We start from the raw sequence: 26,687 nt of genomic DNA, 5'->3' as shown, positions 1-26,687 counted from the left end.
AAAGGTGATGAAAAATATAAAAATACTAAGTTATACAAAAAAAGTTCTTTTGCACCTGTCATACCTAATTATGTTGAGTCATTTATAAGAGCCTGTGATAAGGAAATTTATAGTAGTTTCTATGTGAATAGTAGAGGTTCTTTTCATAACCTTACAGTAGATGAGAGATGTGCCCTACAATCTTTGCAAAATAATCAAGCCTTAAGTATAAGACCTGCAGATAAGGGAGGGGCTGTTGTTATCTTGAACAAGGGTGACTATATTCAATCTATGCATGAAATGTTGGGTGAGATACATACTCACATCCCAATAACACATGTTCAACATTTAAGTATTGTTAAAAATATCAAAGAAAATCTATATGATCTGTTAATGTGCAGACAAATAGATGAGCAATTAATAAGGTTTCTTAAAGCTGACTACCCAAAAATACCATGTATTAAAGGGTTGCCCAAGATACATAAGTCCCTACACAAACCACCTTTAAGACCCATTGTAGATGGAGGTGGTTGGGCTATGGAACTCCTCTCAATTTATGTGGAGAATAAGCTAAGAACTTTAGTCAGGAAGATTCTTACTATTTTGAGAGATACACCTCAATTCCTGAGAGATTTAAGGGAGCTTAGTTAAGTAACGGAATTAGGCAACTGTTATATGGTTACCCCTTGATGTACAAAGCCTATTTACTTGCATACCTAATGGGTATGGTATAGAGGCAGTAAGAATTGAGATGGGGGTTAACACCAATGAGGTCATTTTAGTATGCACATTATTAGATTTGATATGATCTAACAATATTTATATGTATGTTGTTGTTGTTGAGTCTTTCGGCTTTTTTCGGTTACTGGTCGCCACAGAGGAAACTCCGGTCCGCTAATGGTTGGTAGTTGATTTTTACATGCCGAGTTACCAGCCCTGATGCACAACTTTCAACGAAGGTACGCCAATTCACGCATGTCTCCACGCAGAAGACGCACAAGCTGAGAATCGAACCGGACAGCGTCTTACTGTGAGGCGACAACGCTACCGCAGCACTACCACCGCAGGCATTTTGTATGTATGTATATACACACACACACACACACACACATATATATATATATATATATATACATGTATATCTACAAAAGTGGGGGGGTTGCCATGGGCACCCCCTGTGGAAATTCATACGCAAACTTGGTAGTTTATCATTGGGAGAAAGAGCATCTACATAATAATGTTTATAATACACATATTAGAATGTATAGATGTTTTGTTGACAATACTTTTATATTATGGGATGGAGAGTTACCTTTATTGTTTGATTTTATTAAACATCTATAATCTACAATGGACTTCTTGAGATTCATGGTATCCTTCTCCCTTGATAGACTTCCTGGATGTCTCTATATACAGAGACAGTTTAGGTAACATCAATACAAAGTTATTTTGAAAAACATGTTGGAAGAACTGTCTCTTGGTTCACAATAGCATGCATCCTAGGCATGTATTTCCTATCATCATCAAAGGGCAACTGAATAGAGTTAAAAATATATGCAATGTGCAAACTGATAAAGACAAGGAACTTGACTATCTACAGCAATTATTTGTAGAAAGGGGATATAAAGAAACTTGTTTTTCAAGCTATTAAGAATGAGACCTTTCTAAATGCTAGTGAAATTAACTCTACGGGCACAGTACATTTAAATAATTCAGTTACAAGAAGTAATACGAAGCAGAGTAATAAAGTACATTTTACCACCAAGTATGCCAGTGATAGTAAAGTTTGTGACATAATAAGAAGTTATGTACCTACCATAACGTTCCATGTTAGTTGTCTTCTTCTCGCCTTCTTTCTTGCTGGATGGGTTCAGAGCCGATCCTCGGCTCCAACTCGTCCTTCTACTAAAGCTCGAGGGCTATTTACCGGCTCGAGGCTTCCCCATATCCCACAATGCTAGGCAACAGATACCCAGATCTCGTCTGGTAGAGCTAACACCATGGAGACACCTGTCCCCACTACAAGGTTTACCTACAGTGCTAAAAACAGGAGGACATAACCTAGAAAACAGTCAACCAGAGGAAGAAGGCCTCAAAGGGGATTCTTCTCGGTCTGTCCAGGCTAGGGGGATGGAGGGTGGGACGCAAGAAAGAAGGGGAGAAGAAGACAACTAACATGGACCGTTATGGTAGGTACATAACTTCTTAATGTTAAGTTGTCTATCTCGCCTTCATTCTTGCTGGATGGGACAGCATCCCTAGCACCTTAGCCCTGGGTGGCTCATCAGAACAGACTCTTGAGCACAGTGGAACCAAAATCAGCTCGACTCCTGGAGGCCATATCCAACTTGTAATGTGAAATGAAAGTATGAGGAGTGGCCCATGTGGCTGCAGCACAAATAGATTCCATTGGAAGTCTTGCCTGAAAAGCTACTGACGTAGCTAATGCTCTGGTGGAATGAGCTTTTGGTTTTGTAGGGAGTTCTTTATGTCTCAGTTGGTAAATCAAAGTAATAATAGAGGCCAATCACCTGGATAAGGTTACTTTAGAAACTGGCAGGCCCTGCTTGCCCTCAGCATAGGACAGGAAGAGTTGGTCCGATTTTCTTGTTTGTTTAGTCCTATCCAAATAAAAACGTAATTGCATGTGAACGTGCAAATAGTGCAACTTTTGTTCAGCTCTGTTCGAATAGTTAGGAAAAAAGACAGGAAAATCAATACCCTGATTCAGATTTGTTTCGGAAGGTATTTTGGGTAAAAAGGAAGGATTAGTCCTGAGTGAAACTCTATCTTTGTGAAAAACAAGATAAGGAGGACGAATACAGAGGGCTTGAAGTTCCGATACTCTTCTAGCTGAGGGGATGGCTACTAAGAAGAGAGTCTTCCAGGAGAGTAATTTTAAGAAACAGGAAGCCGCAGGTTCAAAAGGAGGGAGAATCAATGAAGTTAATATCAGGTTCAAATCCCATGGAGGCGGGGGATCTTTAACCGGGGGCCTAAGTAAAATAGTCCCTTTAAGAAAAGCTTTACAAAGTTTGTGGGACATGATGCTGGTCTCTGACAGGCCAGCGTGGAAATTAGTGATATCAGCCAACTGGACTCTAATGGTGGCAGATGAGGAACCTGCTTGAAAAAGTTCTGCCAAAAAATCTAGAACGTTATGGACAGGGGCTGTAAAGGGGTCTATATTTCTAGCCTCTATCCAGAAAGAGAAACATTTCCACTTACTAGCATAAGTCTTTCTGGTAGTAGATTTGTGCGAAGAAAGGATGATTTCACGCACTGGCTGAGAAATATGTGGAAGCCTGGCTAAGGTTGGAAGTGAAGCAACCAAGCTGTGAGGTTGAGAGACTGAAGGGATTGGTGCAGCCCGCCCGACTGATGGAACAAGAGGTCTGGCACTGGGTCCAGATTCCAGGGCTGCTCCAGTAGGTGACTATGCAGGAATGGGAACCAAATTTGTCGAGGCCAGTAAGGGGCAATGAGGATCATCCTGGATCCCAATGTGGTCGCCTTCTGAATCAGTTTTGGAATTAAGGGAAAAGGAGGGAATGCATACAGAAGACCCCGGGGCCAATCGTGAACTAGAGCGTCTCTGGGGGAGTGGCCGGGGAGGGGGAAGAGAGTGAAGAAGTTGTCGCACTTGCTGTTGATAGGGGTTGCGAAAAGGTCGCAGCAAAGTTGACCCCATCTGCGGAAAATTTTGTCCGCTACTAACTGATTGAGAGACCATTCGTGAGGCATGAGAATGGCTCTGCTTAACCTGTCCGCTATGACATTGGACTTCCAGGGGATGTGCGTTGCTATCAGAAACCGTTGAGAGGAGATCGCCCACTGCCAGAGTCCGAGTGCTTCCTGACATAAGGGATAGGACCTGGTTCCGCCCTGCTTGTTGATGTACCACACTACAGACATATTGTCCGTCTGAATTGCAATAGTCCTGGTAGGTAGAGAGTCCTGAAGAGCTTGCAACGCTAAAAGTACTGCACTCATATCCAAGACGTTTATGTGCAGGTGGTACTCTAGGGGTTGCAAAGTGCCCTGGACAGTCCTGGCCTGAAAATGCCCCCCCCACCCGATCAGGGAGGCATCCGTTGTCACCGTGGAAACAGGAGGAGGAGGAAGAACAAATGGTCTGCCTTGAAGTACTTGAGAGGAGACCATCCACCAAGAAAGGTGGTCTTTGCATGATTGAGTGATTATTATGTTGTGAGACATCGGAAGCTGTTGAAAAGACCATTGGGTAAAAAGCATCCATTGAAGAATCCGCATGTGAAAATGAGCCAGGGGAAGTAACGTGATTGCTGCTGCCATGAGACCCAAGGTTCTCAGTACAAATCTGGCCTGAATTCTCTTGCACTGTAGTAAGGTTTGAACATGTCGGCAAATGTCTGATACTCTTTCTAAGGGAAGTTTTGCTGACAGCTCTTTTGTATTTAATATTGCGCCTATAAAAGTTATAGATTGACAAGGCGACAATGCAGACTTTTCGAAGTTTACAGAGATACCTAGCTAGGAGCAAGTTTGGATGGTATAATCCCTGGCTCAGAGTAGCTGATGCCTGGTGGAAGCAGTTAGGAGCCAGTAGTCTAGATATGGAAACACCTGGAATCCTCACCATCTCATGTGAGCCGTAACCACTGCCATGCATTTGGTGAACACCCTGGGGGATGTGGTGAGACCAAAAGGCAGGGCTCTGAATTGATAATGACTGTCTCCCAGCCGGAAGTGGAGAAACCTCCTGGAGCGTCTGTCCATTTTGATATGGTAGTACGCATCCTGAAGGTCTATGGAGCACATTCAATTGTCCTGACCCAAAAAGGGTAGAATGGACTGAAGCGTGACCATCCAGAACTTCGTTCTTTGAACAGATTCGTTTAACCTGCTGAGATCCAAAATGGGTCTCCAGTCCCCTGTCTTTTTTGGTACCAAAAAGAACTTGGAGTAAATCCTGAATCCTTGCTGGTCTGCTGGAACTGGCTGGATGGCCCTTTTTTCTAGCAGTTTTGAAATTTCTAGTCCTGCTTGTTCCCTTAGATCAGGTGGAACATCTGGAAGGGACCTGTTTGTTTGTACAGGGGTGTGGACAAAGGGGATTTTGTAACCCTCGGATATGATAGACCATACCCATTTGTCTTGTGTGAGGAATTGCCAGGCTTCTGGGTACAGTGACAATCTTCCCCCGACTGCCTCTGAAGGTGGACAGTCGGCAGCCCCTCAGGGGTGCTGAAAGGGTTTGTCAGAGAAATATTCTCTGCTACCCTGAATTTGGGACCCCCTCTGCCCCTCGGGCAGCGTCTATTATTGTTCCCTCCTCTGCCCCTGCAGGGAAACTCGCCACGTGTGTCAGGCACGACTCCCTGGGGTTTCCGAAACTACATTTTTCCACTCTTCTGACCTTTAGGGTATGGTCTAGAGGGAGTAGAAAAACGGACTCCCACGGCAGAGAGAGTCTTGCCTTCTTGCTCACACCTGGTAAGGGTATCCTTCACCTGTGGTCCAAACAAAGCCGAACCATCGAAGGGGGTTATTGGTGAAGGATGCCTTAAAGGGGTCAGCAAAGTTACATAACTGCATCCAGGCATGTTTTCTCAAAACCATGCCTGTACCTGCGGCCCTACTCACCCCATCGGCTGCATAAGAAATGAGCCGCATGGAGGAGTTGACTATAGAGTTAAGGGTCGCCAGCTGGGAGTTAATCTTTTCCTGAGACCCCGCAGCTGATGGATCCTGAAGGGTATCACCCAGTTCCTTGAGAAGATCCCTTTGAAGTCAGGTGAAATGGCACAGATAATTCAGCGACCGCATGGAAAAGGTCGCTGAAGAAAACATCCGCTTCCCATACCTGTCCATTGTCCTAGATTCTTTATTAGGTGGATGGACAGGCACCGAAGGGTCAGCCAACTCCTTCTTAGTGGCTGCTGCCACCACCATGGCATCAACAGGGACACCCTTTGTCAGAAACTGTTTGTCAGATGGGGCTGTAATGAATTTAGTGGGCCTACGGGGAGTTGGTTCCACTGTGTCCGGGGCTGTCCACGCCTTCCGAGCCACCACTTCCATGAGCGGGTAGAAAGGCGGAGACACCCAGGAGGTGGAAGGGCGAGAACCAAACGCATCCAGGTACACCGACTCGTCCTCGGAAGGGTTAAGGGCAGTCTGAAAAGGAGACATCCTTAGAGGGGGACCTTGGGGACCCTTCCGAATCCTCCAAGTTGGTGTCAGATGTGACTGGACTCGGGGGAGTCAACATGTTTTCTCTTACATTTTCTCTTCCAAGGGGGCTCCTCTGAATGATCAGGGGAGGCCTTGGAAGAGGAAGATACACCCAAAGGGGTGACCTGGAGCATCTGTTCTCCACGCTTGGGGTTAGGAGGGTGGACAGAGACCGATGCAGGCACCATGGGGGGAGGAGCCGAAGGGGCCGATCGCGGAGCCGACACAGGAGTCAGCACGCTCCTCATGACCTCGAAGGTGCCCACATCAGGCAGAGAAGAGGTTCCCCACTCCGAAGAGATGTGAACCCCTCCCGGCACCGAGAGGGATGGCTCCGAGGCAGATGTCGGGGCCGAGCTCACCTGCGCCGAGGCCCCGAGAGGGAGAATGGGGTCAGACAAGGGTCCGATGCCACTTGCCCCCTCGGAGCCGATGAGGGAGTCTCGGTGCCTGGATCCCTCCAAGGATGGAACCAATGAAGAGATCGGAGCCAATGAGGGAGCCGAAAGGTGTGGCATTGGCTCAGATGTTCCGACGATTCGAGCCCCAACGAGCTCCAGCTCTGCACACAGTGGAAGAGTCGGAGGAGGAACTGTTGAAGACACAGGGATAGCCACAGTCTGTTGAGAAGGGCTGGTCAACATTTTGGCCAGTGCCTGCGACTTTAGAAGCCTACTGACCACCCTCTCCAAGTCATGATCGGATAGCCTGGAGGACCGAGAGGAGTGGGACCTATGGCTCCGCTCCAATTGAAGCAATGGAGACCTCGGAGCCGAACGAACGGACTCTAAAGAGGGGACCTCGAACGTTTTCAGCTCAGAGAAGGCTCCGACACCAAGGTCGGAGCCGACTGAGGTCTCGAAGTGTCGGTTCAAGCCGGAACTGACGAGGAGGCAGGAGCTCCGCTCGGTGACGGCTCCGAACAGGGAGCCAACGGTTTGGTGGGCTTTAAAGATTTTCCCGACGGAGGCTTAGCCAGGGATCCTTCTGGCTTAAGTAAGCCCCTCAAAATGAGCTTGTTCCTATGCTCCCGCAGGACTCTCGGACTGAAGGCGTAGCACACCGAACAAGAGTCCTACAGGTGTAGGGGGCCCAAGCAACAAACACAAGAAGTGTGACAATCTGTCAGAGACATCTTCTGACAGCACGAGTCACACTTCTTGAAACCTGAGAATTTGGGATCTTTAGACATATTAAAAAAGGGATACCAAAGGAAACAGGTAACTAGTGTTTAAAACAAGGCACACACACGCACTAGGTAAAACTAACAGTAATAATAATAACTATAACCACATAACTATTACTAACAAATATATATATATATATATATATATATATATATATATATATATATATAAAAAATACAAGAACAAACTATAAGACTAAGTAAAAGTAGCTAATAAGGCCTAAGACTAGCCTAAAGGGTGGGGGTGGGGGGGAACTCTATAACAACAAAAAAATGAGTTTCTAAGTGGGATCTCAAGGGGTACACAATCTAATTAAACTAAGAGGGAAGATTATTAAAAAATAAGAGAATATTGACAGTAAAAATACAAGAAAAGATTTATACGACCTGGAGCCTGTAAAATCGCAACCTTGTAGCTGAAGCGGCAAACGAGATCTGGGTATCTGTCGCCTAGCATTGTGGGATATGGGGAAGCCTCGAGCCGGTAAATAGCTCTCGAGCTTTAGTAGAAGGCCGAGTTGGAGCCGAGGACCGGCTCCGAACCCATCAAGCAAGAATGAAAGCGAGATAGACAACTTAACATTAAAGAATAACTGGCACTTTTTGATAACTGATAGAGACACAGAAAATATTATAGGGAGAGTTCCCAGTTTTGCATATAAAAACAGGAGTAACTTGAAACAGTCACTATGTAACGATCGGCAGAAGAATGTTATGTCTTTGCATAAGCTGGGAACATACCCTTGTACTAACTGTAGAATGTGTCAATATATATCCACTATTCAGGAGTTTAAACATCCAGTTCTACCCTGTATTTTTTAACCTAGATTTTATGCCACTTGTAAAACAACCAATATAGTGTATATGGCAGAGTGCAAAAAACGCAGGTGTTTTTATATAGGCAAAACACAGACACGACTTAGAGATAGAATTTACCAGCATATGTATGATGTGAGACACAATAATAAATTGAATGCTTTAGCAAAACACATTATGGAGTTTCCATCACATAAATTTAAGTTTAGAGTTATACAAATTGTTGTCAGTGATAAGATGGGAGGTAACCTTAACAATCAAATAGAACGCATTGAGTTAAAGTGGATATTAAAGTTGCAAGCACACATACACCCTGGATTGAATAATTATGTATGTATTAAATCTGAGCTAGATGCTCGCTCTTTTAAATAAATGTAACATTGGATAATTGATTAATTGATGTATTTTAGATGTTAAAGTGATTTTTAAATAATGTGTTTAATTGATTTTAATAGAAACATTTGTCCCAAGTTGACAGCCACACTCACGGCCTTGATTTTTAACTAAAAAATATTTAGGCATTTTGGTAGCTTTACTGAGGACTTGAAAAAGCGTAGTTGTTCTACATGAAAGCGCTTGTCTAATTAAACCTATTTTAAGCCGTGGTGGTCATCTGGAACTTTTTTGTTTCACATCTAAATTTATCCAAAAAGAGACTGATTATTGACTTGCAATATGGCTTTACACACTGAGTAACAGTTTAACTTCAGCTCTCCCAGTGTGAAAACAAAAACTCAGAGAAGAGAGCCAGTAAATTTGTCTTTCTGGGTAAATTTCACTAACTGGCTACTAGGTTCACTGTCTGAATGCCAGCAAATAAGAAATTCAGGGAGCCTGAAAGAGAATCAATCACAAAAGATGATAAAACACTGGCCGAGAAGAATCCTGCAGCTGTTCAGCAAAAAGCAGTTCAAGCTCCAACTTTGGTGCAAGACATGGCTTCCAGCAATCTAGAGGATAAAACAAGTCAAATGTGCTCAGAACTGATTAAAATAAATGAAACACTGAAGGAGTATGTCAACCCAAACAACAAAGACTGGAAAAAATAGAAGAAGCTTTAAACACATATTCAGATTAGATGATAAAACTGCAAAAATAAGAAGTTGAAGTGAAGTAAAGGCTGGCTGAGTATGTGACGGCCCAAAAAGAGATGTTTAAAAAATGGTTGAATTAGAGGACAGAGCAGGTAAGGAAAACCTGAGATTTTCTGCTGTACCAAATAAACTGGAATGAACAAACTGCATTAATTTTATGAAAGTATAAACAATTGGACTGGTATTCCACAGCAGGAGTTAAGTGAAAGGACACATTGCTTGTATGCTCCGAACCTGGCCATGAGAAAGCAGCACAGACCTTTAAAAGTAAAGAAGCAATCTTGCCAGCAGAAAGAGTTGATTCTGACAAAACTGTGACAGAAGGAGAAAGCACTAAAAGTGGGTGATTGTACAGTGTTTGTGGAAAACGATTACTCACTGTACACCAGGCAGAAGAGGAGTAAATGTATTCCACCTTTCGGGAAATGTTGAGAAGCAGGTGTGAGACTGAAACCGCTACATCCAGCTATTTTCATAAAACTTTTTACCTGGAGGGTCAAAATCATTTTCTGATTTAAAATATGCTAAGAAGGAAATACAAAAGTTTGGCCAACAAAAAGTGAGCTATCAAACAAGAGAGTATTCTGCTTCTTATTCTTCTCATAATAAAGCCCACAGATAAACTATTTCAGTGAAACCTTATCCAATGTTCCAAAGGAAAATATTTCAGAGACAGAAAAAACACAAAAGTTGAATAGAAGAACCAGCAATATGTTGGAAATGAACCAGAGACTGGAATTAGGAGACAGAGATCTGTAGGAAGAAAACCAGCAAATCACAACTTGATAAATAAATGGGGGGTTACAAAGCATTAATTAGATATAAAAAATATGAAGGAACAAAAAATCTGGAAATACTGGACTTTTTTAACTTTATGTTAAACTTGTATGGGACTCTAAAGCATGCCCTCTACTTCATGTCCCTATTTTTCTCTTCTCCTTTCTTTCTTCTTGTTCAGTTTTAAGAAATGTAGGCACTGCAAATTATAAAGAGAAGAAAACTTGGACAGAAGAACATGGCATAAGAAAAACTCACTTTTTTTTACGTTTGCATAGGGGAATGACTGGATTAAGGCACTTGACTTGATTTAAGGGGAAGCAAATTAATGAAAGGATGCTGAATATAATGAAAAGTTTTCCCTCTAGCACATAAATGTTCACAGTGCGATATGAAAAGCTTCTAGTGGAAGGCAACTGTGTGTCTAGTTCTCATGTTTCTAGGGAGACAATCTGATGAGTATAAAACAAAAATAGAATACATCTTTCTTTCAGGTTTTCTGAAAGCATTCAAGTTGTTTACTAATCTGGGAAGAGGAATAAACATAAGACAAAAACAGACAGCAATTAGTGGAAGAATGTGCAAAGGCTGTAACATGTATCTTAGCATGGATAACTTTCATTATAGATTAATCAAGGCCGTGAGTGTGGCTGTCAACTTGGGACAACTGTTTCTATTAGGAGGGTTAAACTTCATTATTTAAAGATGTATATAGTTTTGTGTGTAAGTATTAAGTTAATAGGATCTTGGGGGTTGTTTGTTTTCTTGTTTGAAGATTTTCATTAAAACAAAAGTCTTGTAAAATGTGACATAGGTTCAAATGAATATGACAAGAAAAATGTGACATGGGTTCAAATGTATATGACAAGAAACAACTGTATAAAAGATCAACTTGCCAAACATTAGTGTATGCATGTAATACAAAAGGTGGAATTAGACATTTAAAAAAATTCATATCATAATGACTCTTCCCATATTACTTTTAAGTGTAAATGAACTCAAGGATACACATAAAAAGAAAGAGTAGTGAACTATACATTAAAAATGCAGAGGAACGTGTGCATTTAATTGAAAGTTTTGATACACATCCAATAACTATTTCAGATCACACTCCAATAACAACTAGTCTAAAAATGCAGGATAAGGAATAAAAAGTTATGTACTCACCATAACGTTCCATCTGTGGTGTCCATTTTCATTGTCCTCAACTGTTGGTGTTTGGATCCGACTTGGCTGGTTCTTCCAGATCGTAGGATTCTTAAACTCTTGAGGTCCTCCCTTTACCCACAATGCCCTACCAACCTAACAAATCTCAGAACTTTTTGCTGCCCATATGACTAGCAGAGTAGTGGAAAATAAGAAAAGAATGGAAGTGGGATTTCAAACAAGGAACAGAGGTTCCTCCAATACTCTTCAATCTCTCCGGGAGAAAAACAAGGAGGGGACAGATGGGTGGGAAGCTGAGGAAGAATGAAAATGGACAACATAGATGGTATGTTATGGTGAATACATAACTTTTTAATCTGATGTTGTCCATTTTCATTCATTCAACTGTTGGGACAGAGTCCTCAGCTACTTAAATTCTGGGAGGACTCTAAGGAAGGATATTCTGGACCACTGCAAAGCCAAAAGCTGCTCTTCCACTAGAGACCACATCCACTTTGTAATGAATAATAAAGCTATGAGGATTAGCCCAAGTTGCAACTGCACAAACATCATCCAAGGAAGTTCTGGACAAAAAGGCTGATGACACTGCCATAAACCTGGTGGAGTGGGCTATGGGTGGTTTTGGTAAAACTAAGATCATTTTTGATAAAAAAAAAAAATGCAATAAAATCAGTTAACAACTTGGTCAGAGTAACTTTAAATACTGGTATGCCTAGCTTTGAATCAGAAAAAGGAAAAAAAAACAATTGCTCACACCTTCTTAAATCCTTAGTCCTGTGACAGTAGAAAAGTAACTGTGCACATTAAACAAATGTAACAAATATTCACTTTTGTTCAAAAAATTTGGAAAGAGCACTGGAAGAATAATGGCCTGATTAATATTAGACTCAGAAACCACCTCTGGTAAAAAGGATAGATTGGTCAATTACAGAAACCCTATCCTTTTGAAAAACTAAATATAGAGGCATACAGAACAGTGCTTGAAGTTCAGATACTCTTCTGTCCGATGTAATAGCAACTAAGAAAACAGCTTTCCAGGTCAAGAATTTTAGATCAACTTTAGTCGAAGGTTCAAAGGGAGGCTGAGTCAAGAGCTGAAGTATAATTTTTTAAATCACAAAGAGGGATAGGATCCTTTAATGGAGGTCTAAGTAAAAAGGTTCCTCTTAGACAGGCTTTGCAAAATTTAGAGGAAGCTAAGATAGAATTACTTATTCCTACTTGAAAGTTGGAAATGGCTGCTAACTGTAGGAACGAGCACCTTCACTGAAAATTGTAGCTAAAATGTCAGGGACATTTGAAATCGATGATGAAAAAGGGTTCAAGTTTTTGCTTATGGCCCAAAGAACAAATCTTTTCCATTTACTCTTACAAATCTGTCTGGTGGATGCTTTATGGGAACATAATAAAATGTGATGGATGGGGGAGAAGAGCCTGGGAGGTCTAGCAATTGATGGAACTAGAGAAATTATGCGGTCAACTTGAGGCCTGTTATGTGTGGGTGAGTCATGCCCATTAGATTCAACAGGAAATCTGGAGTTGAATGTAAAATCCAGGGTGGATGTAGAAGATGAGGCCAGAGGAAGGGGACACCAAATCTGATGAGGCCAGTGAAGGGCAATGAGGATAACTATGCTTTTCAACTTGAGATACTTTCTGTAGAAATTTGGTAATGAGGGATAAGGCGTAAAGGAGACTGGGGGACCAAGCGTGAAGTAGAGCATTTCTCAGTGTCTCACCCAGTGGGGGAATCGGGGGCAAAGAACCTGCTGCATTTGTTGTTGAGGGGAGAGGCAAACAGATCACAGCATAGTTGGCCCCACTGATTGAGTATTCTCTCCTCCAGTTGACACTGAGAGATCACTCAAGAGACATGAAAATGGACCTACTTAAGTTGTCTGCAATCATGTTGGATTTCACTGGAATGCCCATTGATAAAAGAAAGTGATCAGAAGAGATCACAAACTGCCATATTCTCATAGCTTCTCGACAAAGAGGGCAAGATCTGGTTACCCCTTCTTTGTTGATATACCAGACTACTAACATATTGCCAGTCTGGATCGCAATAGTCCTGAATGGGACAGTGTCTTGAATAGCCTGCAGTGCTAGGAGGACAGCTTTCATCTCCAAGAAATTGATGTGTCTTGGCTTTTTCGGGTGACCATGTGCCTTGGACTGTCATTCCCAAGAAATGCCCCCCCCCCACCTGAGCTGAGAGGCATCTTTGGTTACTGTGGCCTTAGGATAAGGGAGAACAAAAAGACAGCCTTCATGGAGTTGACTGGAGTGAATCCACCACAGAAGGTCATTCTTATATGCTTGAGTGATTTTGTCTGGCATGGATAATGGGTGTTGGAGTACAGACCATGGAGTGGCGAGGGTCCTTTGAAGGATTCTCATATGGACCCTGGCAAGCAGTACAAGGGTGATTGCCGCAGTCATGGATCCCATGGCTTGAAGTATCAGTCGTGCTGGAATGGAAGAATTTTGAATTATTTTCTTGATCTGAAACTGAATGGTGTCTATTCGACATTGAGGAAGAGAAGCTATCTAGATGACTGTATTCAGATTAGCACTGATGAATTCCAAACTCTGAGTTGGTATGAGTTCAGATTTATTGTAAATGACTGATATTCATAAATAGGAGCACAGATGGAGTAAGTTAGTTCCTTACCTGAATTAGTTAATGCCTGGTTGGAGCAGTCAAGAGCCAGTCATCTAGATATGGAAACGCTCTGAATTCCAGCAGTCCTAAGTGAGCTACTACTGCCATACATTTGATAAACACCCTGGGGGCTGTAATGAGACCAAGGGGCAGTGCTCTGAACTGGTAATGACTGGCTCTCAGATAGAAGCGTAGGTATCTTCTGGACTACTGTTCATTTTAATGTGATAGTACACATCCTGAAGACCTATTGAGCACACTGTCATCCTTGTGCAGAAATGGTAAAATGGACTTAATCTGGAACTTTGTATACCAAACGGACTGACTTAAGTCTGCTAAGATCCAAAACTGGACTGACTTAAGTCCCCTGTCTTTTTTGGCATCAAAAAGAATCCTGAATTGGGTTCTGGATCCTCATTGGTCTGGGGAGACTTCTTGAATGACTCTTGTTTTTTACCAGCTTTTTTATCTCCAGAGAAGCTGCTTCCCTCTGACTGAATGGAACAATGGGGATCTTCTTTGGAACTGCTGGAGAGGGTTGAGAAAATGGTGCAATATAAAAAGATGTTATGTACTCACCATAATGTTCTATCTGTGTTGTCCATTTTCATTCTTCCTCGACTGTTGGGCTTGGATTTGAACCTCCGATCTGACTGGGCCATTACTAAAGGTTGTGATAACCAAAAAACTCTAAAGCTTCTCCTTTACCCATAACACACCAACCCCCAACATATCCCAGATCTTGTTTGCTGGCTTTTCCTGAAGTGATATCTACCAATGTGCATACATATAAAGACACATAAATCTTTACATGTCCTACAAAGGCAACTATGTATTGAGCTTAATCATAAAAGACAGTGGTGTCCTTACAATAACCAGAAGATTTTTGAAATAAGGGATGGGGGTTGGTGGGCAAGAAGTTGAGGAAGAATGAAAATAGACCACACAGATGGAATGTTATTAAGGTGAGTGCATAACTGCATCTGATGTTGTCAATTTTCATTCTATCCTGAACTGTTGGGACTGAGTCCCCAGATGGACTCTAAGGAAGGATATCCCTGAGCTTAGTTGAGCCAAAAGCTGCTCTACCTCTCGAGACCAGATCTAATTTGTAATGAGTGATAAGGGTATGAGGACTTGCCCAGGTTGCAACTGCACATATGTCATTCATGGAAGCCCTGGACAGACACACTGAAGAAGTTGCCATGAATGTAGTTGAATGGGCTCTTACAAGTTTAGTGAAAGTTAGACCCAGTCTGTTACTGATAAAATAAATACACTCAGCCGTCTGGCTAGAGTTGCTTTTGCAACTGGCTTACCTAATTTCAAATCTGCAATGGAAACAACAAATTGGTCTGTCTTTCTGATTTCTTTTTTCCTATGAAAATAAAAATTTAATTGTCTGTAAACATCCAATAAATGCATCATATATTCACATTTATTTGCAAACTTAGGAAAGAATACTGTCAAATTAATGGACTGAATCATACTGGATTATGACACCACCTTGGGAAGGAAAGACGCATTGGTTTGTAATGTAACTGTCCTTATGCAAAATCAAGTAACAAGGTTTCGATGACAAGGCTTGAAGTTCTGAAATTCTTCTAGCCGAGGTAATGGCCACTAAAAAGACAGCTTTCCAAGTCAGGAACTTAAGGTCACATTTAGCTGCTGGTTCAAAGAGGGAATGAATTAAGGCCTCCAAGGGCCATCTTTTCTTGGAAACAAAAACATCCTGGAGTAAAACCCCTTGCTTGCCTCTTCTGGAGGTACTCTTTCAATGGTGGTCTGAGCTTAGAGCTGATCCAAAATTGGAAGAAAGAAATGAAGCTGACATGTAGGTGGTTGGGGTGTCCCCTGAAAGGGAGGAAGTGTCCACCAAGTCATAAAGTATCCTTTTTGGATGATGGAGAGGACCCAAGCCTCTGAGGTTATTTTCCACCAGGAGGGTAGGGAAAGGGTGAGCTGGAGGGATAAGGTAGCAGAGTTGGGTAAAGGGTTTGTGTCACAGTGGTGGGGCTCTGTCCTGGTCAGGCTGCCTCCAAAAGGGAGTTGGAGTGGAGGTAGAAGGTTGTCTAGGAGTGGAGTGTTTCCTAGATTGCCTCCGTCCTTTAGCCTGTCGGGCATTAGAATGAAATGATTGTCTCCTAACAAAGGTGGACCTTTGAAGACAGTTCCTATGCTACCTAGGAAGAGGAGAAACTAACAAATGTTTTTAATTTTTCAACTCCTTGCCCTTTTCCTGTATGGATTTAAGTAGCTCTGCAGAAGCTGCACAAAAAGGGCCTTATTATCAAGTGGTACATCCAGCAATTAGGTTTGGACATCCATGGGGAAGGGGCTGTAGCCTCACTCAAGAATATCTTCTCAGGACAGAACCCGAGGATGTCTTTACCACATCATAAATGCATTTGATGCAGTGCCTAGTCACCTGAGAGGAGGTAGCAAGCAGGGCAGAGAGTTAGGAGAGTTTGGCACATCTGGTATCAGCGCAGAGGCTTTTTATAGGGTATCTAAAACAAACCTAGCCATGTGAGTTTGATAATTTGGGGCTCTGATGGCTAGAGTGGAAGAAGTATACACCTTCTTCCCTAGTCTATCCATAAATTTGCTGTCCTTGGCAGTGGGAAACAGAGAGGTGGAAGGCAGCTGTCTGGATGATTTATCTGCTGACACTGCAATGACAGCAGGGTCTCCAGGGGGGTTCTTGAATAAGAACTGTGTATCCTGAGAAATTTTATATAACCTATCTGGATGTTTGGAAGCTGGGGGGCTGAGAGTCAGGGGTCTGGCATGTAGCCATAAAGGCATCATGAAAGGCTGGGAGCAGTGGAGGAACTGCAGATGAAGAGGGCTGTTTCAGAGACATCTGAGGCCTGCCACTTAAAACATTCTCTCATTAGAGAAATGGTGTCCCTAAAGGAGAATTCTTTCCCTGGAGATTCAGGACTAATAGAGTCCTCCTCCTCAGGGGTAATGAAGTCCTTGGGGAATTCAATCTGGGAACAACAGGTAAGAGATTCATTGGAGGAAGAGAGTTCTTCTTCTGAATCCTCTACGACCTGCACAGGGGTTGGTTGAGGTACCCGAGGCTGGAGGGCCTGGAAGGCCTTGAAAAGATTTTGGGAAAAAACTTCCCATCCAGGTGCTGATTCAGCTTCTCTATGTTTTAATTTATGTTTCCTCTTTAGAGGAATAAAAGAATGCACTGGCTTAGAGGCCAATGCCTTGGAGGATGGAAAGGCTAGAGTAGGCCCCTCCGACATCCCGAGCTGTGGTTCCCTCTCGTCATCAGGGGCTGAGGGCTGATCAACCTCAGCAGATGTACTCTGCATTTCCCCTGAACTGGCATCCAACATGGTTCCCAGTTCTGTCTGTGAAACGGGCATCCGATGTGACCCTGGGCTAACATCCACCTCGAGAGTCTCACTAGACTCCTGAGGTACAGCATGGGTGTCAGGTTTAACTTTCTTGGCCGCCTTCTGTGGAGGCTCATTGGAGGTACCTATCTCACCCTCCATGCCTGACACTAGATGCCGGAGCCTCTGCTTTTCTAAATAAAGCTTTAAGGCAGCCAGATGGCTGCGAAGTATTTTTGGTGCAAAAGACTTGCAGATGTCACAAGAGATATGGTCGTGGCCTTCACCTAAACAGAATAAGAACTTATCATGCGTGTCCTTATGCGGAATGTGTTTTCCACAAGCACACTTCCCCTTCCTAGCTGACACGTATGTTTGAAAAGCTATAAGAAAGGTAACAAAAAACCCAAAAGGGTACTCATTTGTATCGGCCGGCTGAAACAAACAAATGAATTGATTCCCAGAGCTGGCGATCAGACGTCTGTAGATCACTGCAGCAGAAAAGTTCTGAAGGGGGTACATGCAGACATCACTTTAACAGCCGTCAGTTTATAGCCCTGATAAGCAACGTAGCATGTACCCCTGCTTCTAAGACTTTGGTATACTGGCCGAATGCCCAGTGCTGTAGGCAGCAAGTTCTAGCCCTACAGTTATGAATACCGCAACATGAGAATAGAAGGACATCAAAAATTATGGCAGGTGACATCAAACCCAAGGCCTGAAAGACTGAAACATTGGTACTGCGAATTATTCTCTTGACTTGGAATCTTATATTCTGTAATCTTTTTTCCATCACCTTTACTGAATTATCACTTGTGGCATAGCAAACTTACATCCATATAAAAGTAATATAACTATATAAACATAACAAACATTATACTTCACATAATTTACTATACATCATATAACCTAAGCAATATTACATAAAATATTAAATTCCTGCCTTTTTTAAACAAGAAACATCTTTATTAAACCATCACTTACTATATAGGCAGTCGTGCATTTATATAAATGAAAACTATTAAACCATCACTTACTATATAGGCAGTCGTGCATTTATATAAATGAAAACAGACCACATCGACACAATCGTAGTCTCAAGCATTTTACATCACAAACCATACTGACACACTCCAAGTTGCAAACATTCTACATCACTTCTAATCTACCCAATCTTTCTCACTCAAATAGTACATAGCTCATTGAAGTCATGTTGCCTTTTAGACCCCATTCCTCCCTTGTATGTATTGTTTCCACAATTCCCATTTTTCCTATGTAGTTTGATCCTACCCTTTTCTAAAGATCTCCATTCCAGATGTTTTATCTCTGTTACTGTATTCACTACTTCCAAGTACAGCTGGTTTAGATTTTGATTTCCGTTTTCTAGTAATTGCTTTTTTTTGGCAGCCACCATTATTATACACAGCAAGGCCTTACCATGTCTAGGCAGTTCTGATTCTGTATCATAACTCAGAAAAATCCTCTCTCTCTTCAGACCAATCTGCCCACCCAGCATCTCCAACAATGCATCCCGCAGGGAATCCTTAAAGTCTACAAACTCACTGCACTCCCAGAAAACATGTTCCAAATTACGTCACTCTTCCCCTTCACACCTCCAACATTTAATGTCTGCTTGATGCCTGAGGAAAAATTCTCTGGAGTCTACTTGGAGTATAAAAATATTTATGTAAACATTTCCAGGCAAAAATCCTAAATTTTCTAGATTTAGTTGCATATTTTGGGAGACAAACATATATCCTCCCATTGTTTCTTTGTGAATTGCTTATCAAGTCTTGCTTCCCAATCCTTTCTAACCCCCCCCCCCCAATTGATTCTTACAGTTATCATGCAAAATGTTACACACTCAACTAATCATTCCTTTTTTAACAGCAGCTTCTGTTCTAGATTCTATTAAAAACTCTATCAGTACTGGTCTTTTGTTTAGAACCCCCTAATACTTTCTCTTTGCCTATACTCGGATGTCAAACACTGATAGGGAAGGAAATCTCTAACCTGCAGTCCAAATACATACTTGGCACCTTACCATTCTATCATCTTTCCCTCTCTAGTTTTTTTCTCCCAATACCTTGGTTCCTTTGTTAGTTTTCTCTAATAAATTCTGGTCCCCTCTTGCCTATTGTCTGTATCCCTAATTGCAGTCATCCCTATTGGCAGAATCTCCTTTTTCCATTCCCGTGTTGGTTTAGTTCCAAGAATACTTTCTGCACTTTATGGATATAATATTCTGCATGATTATTGTTATTCTTAAAGGCCTGCATCCAAAATCCCAGTCTCTCCTTGTTTCTTGAGCTTCCTCCATGTTCCATCATCATTCCGTTCCACGCTGAACCATAGTTTTCTGCTTGTATAGGAGTCCTAACTGCATAGATTTGAAATACCCCTTCAAACTGGGTAATCCCAATCCACGCTGTTCTACTGGATGAATCAGCTTATCCCTCTTGACTCTTGATTTCTTCCCCCCAGTTAAAGTTCTTCAGCTCTTTATTAACTGCTACCCATAACTTATCGTTGATAAAAACAAGCCTGACCTGTGTATAAGACTAAAGGGACTAAAAACATTTTAATTGCTTGTAGCTTGCTATCCATATAAATATAACAAAGCTTCAATTTTCTCAGTTTTTGTATTATCTTTTGTTTAGTCTCTTCCCAGATATCCTTAGCTGTTACATTAAGCTGGGACTTTATGAGCAAAGCAATGGAAGCATTTAATTTTCTGAAAAAATTATAAGGTTGATTAGGAGAATATACGACGGATCGGAGGCGAAAATTAAAGTGGGTGGGGTCCTCTAATAATATCTGCTTGAGCAGAGGAACCAGGCAGGGGTGGCCACTTTCCCCTTTATTATTTGCATGATATTTAGAACCACTGGCAAAGAAAATAAGGGACTCAGAAATTCAAGGACATAATTGGCATGGTAGTCAAAAATAGCTGGCTTTATTTGCAGATGATATTATTTTGTACCAGACAAAACCAGAAATAGACATTACAATGTTGTAGAACATTTTGAGGCAGTTTCAGATCTTTTCGGGATACAAAATGAATGAAACTAAAACAAAGGCAATCGTGGTAAATTATGTACCCACACACAAACTGGTTTAGGAATACCAATATTTACGTGGACATGATAAAATGACATATTTAGGAGTATGTATTATAGTCTGTACTCTTGAGACAGGAAGAGAAGCCATCACTGATGTCGTGTTGAAGACTGTTCCTATGAATTCCAAAATTTGAGTTGGTTGTAGGGGAGACTTTGCCGTAATTTATGGTTATCCCCAGATGAAAACAAATCTGAATGACCTGATCCCTTGCCCATATTAACAGATGCCTGGTCGGGGTGGTAATGAGGCAGTTGTCTAGATATGGAAATAATCGGAATCCCTGCAGTCTCAAGTGAGCTGTCACCACTGCCAAGCCTTTGGTAAACATCCTGAGGGGCTGTGGTAATGCTAAGGGCAGTGCCCTGAACTGGTAACGACTGCTCCCAGTCAGAAGCCTAACTACCTTCTGGATTGTCTGTTCATCTTTATGTAATACTACACACCCTGAAGGTCTATTGAGCAAAACCAGTAGTCCTTTCTCAGGAAGGGGCGAATGGATTAAACCGTGACCATCCGGAACTTTATATGTCAAACTGATTTGTTCAAATTGCTGAGATCCAAAATTGGTCTCCAGTCTCCTGTTTTCTTTGTCACTAAAAATAATCTTTAGTAAGTTCTGGATTGTATCTTGTCTGGCGGGAACACTTGGATGACTCTTTCCTAGCAGCTTTTATATTTCTAGTGCTGCTTTTTTCCTCTGACTGGTTTGAATGTTGGGAGTTCTGCATACAGTTGGAGGTGGAAGGGAAAAGGGAACTATATAACCTTTGGAAATAATCCTCTGCACCCATCTATTTTCTGAAATGTCGAGACAGGCTCTCTGATGTAGGGACAGTCGACCCAGACTGCCTCCAGAGAGGGACAACTGGACCTCCTTTCTGGAGCGCTGGTAGGGTATATCAGAGAAAGAGTCTCTGGACCCCTGGTTTTGCAGCCTTCTCTGCTGCGGGGGTGTCATCTTCCATTAGAGATCCCCCCTCTGCCCCTAGGGGATCTTTCTCCACATGTGCTCTGGAAAGGAACCTGGGACTTTCTGAACCACATTTTCCGACTACCTCATTGTTTCCTAGAAAAGGATCTTTGAGGGGTCGAAAAACATACATCCACTGCAGACAGGGTCTTTCCATCCTTCTCACACATCTATCATTTACTTTTGGGCCAAACAATGAACTGCTGTAAAAGGGAGCACTGATGAACGAGGACTTGAAGGGCTCCACAAAATCACAAAAGCTCTGTGATGATGTGAGGTATTGCCAGTTATGCTAGGAGAAGTAGGACAGTGGATGTATAACATATGCCAGCATAGCTGGCTGAAGTTTTGTAAAGAATTATATGTCATTTGTATATCAAACTGATTTGTATAGGTGCTTGTGTTGAACATGTATTGGTAAAGCTGCTTGTACTACAAATGTACCAACAGTGGATCCTGCTGGACAGAAAAGAAATACACCTGTATGTTGGACTGTAACGTAACTGTTGAAATAAATATACTGAAACAGAGGATACTGGTAGAGAAGAGGTTAATCTCAGTCCAGCTAACTTTGAAAAATAGCCTGAAATTAAATTACCTGGTTTCGGCCATAAAGGTTGCATCTTAAAGTTCTGACTGCAACCAGAGACAAAAATGTCTGTGAAAACAGGAATAGGAATTCGACTGTATTGTTCTTAATGGATGAACTTTTGCTACCCTGGAAGGGTGGACATTTTTGAAATGGTTTTATAGCCTGTGTGTGTGTATGGTGACATGTGCGCAAGATTCCGTCTCAGTTTCTAATAAAGGGGGTAGTGTAGGAACCAGAAGTCAGGTGACCAGATGTATGTGATGTATTTCTGTAACCTAGCACTGAAATGATGTTTTAATACTAGATGAGACACACGTCTCAGAGCAGTCTGTTTGTAAAACCTGGCAAAGAAGGACCACTCACTCACTTCATCTTGCCTAGTAAGTGAGCTAGGGGACATTAATTCTTTAGATCAGTCAGGAAAATATAGTGAGATAAGTTAAGTATTGTTTTTCTGTATCTGTTTAAATCTTTCCATCAGTGTTATTTTTAATATTTCCTGTGACTGAAACTCTGGTCTTTACTGTAAATAGATATTCAGTATGCTCATGTTCTTTTTATTATTATTAAATTTATTTAAATGTTTTATCGTGGCTGGTCTTTTAAGGAATATTTTAACTTTTGAGAGTATTTGTATTTATTTGGTGACACTGTGGCCACTCCTGAAAGCCTTGTGGATGATCAAAATACTATCATTTGTATAAGTGTTAATTTTACCAAGTATAATTGGATACCCTTGTAAGATCCTTAGAGCAGCTGGCTTTGGAGTGTTCTGGTGGCAGTATCTACCTTATAGTCTGGGCAGAGGGGCCATAGCTGGTAAATCTGTGCCAGCCTTTCCCAGGTGTGTGTGTGTGTGTGTGTGTGTGTGTGTGTGTGTGTGTGTGTGTGTGTGTGTGTGTGTGTGTGAGAGCTACTTGGAGCAGGGACACAGCACTGGTTTCACAGAGAGGGTGGTGGAGGACTTGGTTTGGAATACTCGGCTAAGGACTCAACTCTACAGCTGTGGTCATTGTAGAGTTTTATTTGGGGCCTGGAGAGAGAGGGAGTCCAGCCCCAGGACTGGAGTGTGCATTGCCTGTGTGCTCTTAAGGGAAACTGTGCTTAGTGCAGACAGCTGCATCTGAAAATACACAGTGTATCCATTTTTTGTTCCAGCTGAATGTCCCTCACCAGTGTCTGTGGTGAGGAATGAGACTTCTTGATCAGTGGCCCAGAGAAGGGATGTCACAAGCTCATCCAGGAATGCGTCCTAATGGATATGCCTGAACCTGCTGCTCTTGAGGCACCTTTGTCTGCATGTGAAATAAGCCTCATGGATGAATTCAAGACGGATTGGAGAGTATCTGAGAGGCTGCACATGATTAAGCCTCAGCAGAAACAATCCCTGAAAGGGATTTTGAAAGTTCTTTGATCAAATCCCTTTGCAACTAATAAAATGTGGCAAATAGTTCAGCGACTTAAGAGGAAGAGTCACTGAAGCACATTCCTAAACATGTCCATCACCCTAGACTCTTTGTTAGGGGAATGAACAGAGGAACTTTGGTAGGCAAATTCCATCTTGGTTGTCGCCACCATGACCATGGAATCCACGAATACCCCCTTACTCCAAAATTCCTTCCCCACCAGTGCAGCCAGAATCCTATCTAGCCTTTTAGGTTTTGGCTCAACTGAATCAGGCTCCCTCCATGCCCATAGAGAGTCTAAATCAATGAGCTAGAGCAGATTGAGCAACTCAGGAGGTAGATGGGCCAGCTCCAAAGGCCTCCAGAAATACCAACTCCAGTGGAGTTGCTGGGGGGTCCATTCACCTTTCTGTTTAAGGATCCCAAGGATATCACAAATGTGAAGCCTTTCGGAGGTGATTATGGTGACCCTTCACCCTCATCAAAATCAGTATCCTCAGTGACTGACTCTTGTGGAGAGTCCAAGTGCCTCCTCTTGCACTTTCTCTTCCTAGTGACTTCTTCGGTGGGGTACTATAGGGGGTCTTGAACTGGCTGTTCCTGTGGTGTAGTATGATGAGGCTCCAAGTGTACAGACATTTGGGAGCTAGATTGAAGATCCAAGAGAGTTGGGTCTGTCAGTGCTGTCAGACTAGAAAATACCCTCTTCACTACCTCAAAGGCAGACCTCAGCACTGAAATGGCAGGCTTCTGGACTGCTGTCTCCTCCTACCCATAAAGCAATCTCCCCAAGGAGGAAGCTGGAGCCGAGCTATCCAGTGCCAATGCACCAAGGTGCAGAGATGGCTCCGAAGCCTTCAGAGTCAACTCCAATGCCTTGGACCTGACAAGGAAGCTTCAGCTCCCAGAATCATCTGGATCTAAAGATGTTGGGGCTGGAGGACTCAGAGTTAGCTTTGGATCCGAAGATAAGTTTATCTTCAGATCCAAGCCAGATGGACCTAGAAGGCTCGGATCCAGGGACTCTGAAGCAACCGAAGAGATCAGAGAAGGAGTATGAAGTGGTGGTTTGATAGATGGATGGGCCTCCTGACCTGAAGAGATAGGAGATGGTAAAATACTCATCAGGATCTGCACTGAGAAGAACTTCAGCATCATTCTGTACACATATTCCTCAGTCAAACTCCTAGATGAATGAGATGAGGCAAGGGGAGGTGACTTTGACTGGTACCTTTCCATAAAAGGGGAAGGGACCCTTGGATGGCACAGGATCAAAAGAAGGAGAAAACTTGGTTTTTGGAAGAAGAGTAGGACCCGAAACAGTCAGATCCTTAGGCTTCTTTGCCTGATCCAAAGATGTAGAATCCATCAGCTTCTTTCTCTTTGAAACTGAAAGGGAGGAGCTTTGAGATCTTCTCAGATCTGATTTTGATCTTTTCCTAGAAGGCTGCAAAATGAGAGTCAAGGAAGTGGAAGGCTTTGGAGACTGAAATTTGGACTCCTTAGTTTTAACCTTGGGGGACTGAGCCTCAGTGACAGCTTCACCAAAGGATGATGGCAACAAACCTATTCAGGATAAGCTTGTTTTTCCTATCCACAAGACCTCTGGGATTGAAATTGTGGCAAATGGAACAATCCTCTTGAAGATGCTGCAGACCTAAATAATATACACAGAGAGTATGAACATCTGAAAGAGGCAATTTGTGCCCATATTTCAGACACTTTTAAAGCCAGAAGGACCTTTCTCAGCCATACCAGCAACAACAGCCAAAAAAACAGTAATGCAAGATAAGTTTTTTTATGTCTATAAAGGAAGAAAAGTTAAGAAAAAGGAAAGTCATACAGAATACCAACAATGGGAATAGGACTACACTAGCATGTATAAACAGGAAAAAGGGGAAAAACTACCAACAAACATATAACAGAGACAGAATGTTGTAAGAGCGTAATAGAATAAATTATACAAGAGAAATCTAAGATATTAAAGAAATTGTAAGAAAAAAATACACTTATCTGATAAAACTCGAGAGATAAGGCTGACCACATATTTTCACAAAAAATGGCAAACGAGATCTAAGGTATGTTAGGGGTAGGTGCATTATGGGTAAGGGAGAAGTTCAAGAGCTTTTTGGTTGCCACAAGCTTTAGTAACGGCTGAGTTGGATCAGCGGTTCAGATCCAAACCCAATAGTTTAGGGCAGAATGAAAACTGAAAACACCAGATCCTCTGGATATTATCCTCCACACCCATACATCTTTTGTAGTATCTAGCCAGGCTCTCTGCTGCAGGAATAGATGAGCCCTGACTGCCTCCAGAGATGGACAGTCAAGCCTCCATTCAGGAGCACTGACAGGATCTGTCTGAGAAAGAACCTCTAGACCCCTGGTTATGTGGACCACCTCTGCCACGTGAAAGGCGTCTTCCATTTGAGTTCCCCCCTCTGCCCCTGGGGGAACTATTTCCATGTGATTCTTGAACGGGACCCTGGGATTTCTTCAACCACATCTTTCTACCACCTCGCTGGTTTCCAGAAAATGAACTTTGAGGAGTAGAAAAACATACATCCACAGCAGACAGGGTCTTCCTTTCTTGTTTGCATCTGGAGAGTGTGTCTTTTATCTTGGGGCCAAACAGCAAGGTTTCATCAAAAGGTGCATTGATGAATGAAGATTTAAATGGTTCCACAAAATCATACAAGTGGATCCAGGCACGTCTCCTAATGGAAATGCCTGAACCCACCACCCATGAGGTACCTTCCACAGTATGATAGATTAACCTCATGGATGAATAAGATATTGAATAAATGGTAGCCAGCTGTGAGGAAATGGAATTCCCTTCCTCACAGGACATGGATCTTGAAAGAGAAGTCTAGTAAAATGTGCCAAATAATTCAGTGACCTCAATGCAAAAGGTTGCTGAAGCACAGACACATTTCTCAAACCTGTCCAGTGCACTAGACTCCCTGTGGGGGATGGGGTGGACAGAGGAACTCTGCTCCACTAGTTCCTTTCCTGTGGCTGCCGCAACAACTATGGCATCAAATGGTACTCCTTTACTCCAGTGTATACGGTCATTTGGAGATGCGACAAGTTTGTCTAGTCTCTTGGGAATAGGTTCAATGGTGTCCAGTTCATTCCATGCCCAGCAAGAGACTAGACCCATAAGCTCAATAGCAGGGGAAGAAACCCAGGAGGTTGACGGGTCAGATCCAAAAACCTCCAGAAACACGGATTCCTCTTGGGAAGGGTTATTGGCACACCGAACACCTCTTTGTTTAACTCATTCACTTCAATGGAGCTCAGGACGTTCGCACTGTAACTTGCAATGGGCAGAGCC

The 26,687-nt window shown here is 42.4% G+C and overlaps 1 protein-coding gene across 1 annotated transcript in view; it reads right to left on the bottom strand.

The window, feature by feature from the left end:
• Positions 1 to 26,687, bottom strand: part of TTBK2 (tau tubulin kinase 2) — a 2,201,340-nt gene that overhangs the window by 599,567 nt on the left and 1,575,086 nt on the right. The gene's annotated exons all lie outside the window — the stretch shown is intronic.

The sequence above is a fragment of the Protopterus annectens genome, chromosome 6.part0, assembly GCF_019279795.1.
Source record: "Protopterus annectens isolate FY-2018-M chromosome 6.part0, PAN1.0, whole genome shotgun sequence".
Lineage (NCBI taxonomy): Eukaryota > Metazoa > Chordata > Ceratodontiformes > Protopteridae > Protopterus > Protopterus annectens.
The sequence above is the reverse complement of the archived record's forward strand: the minus strand, read 5'-3'. Positions and strand labels throughout refer to the sequence as shown.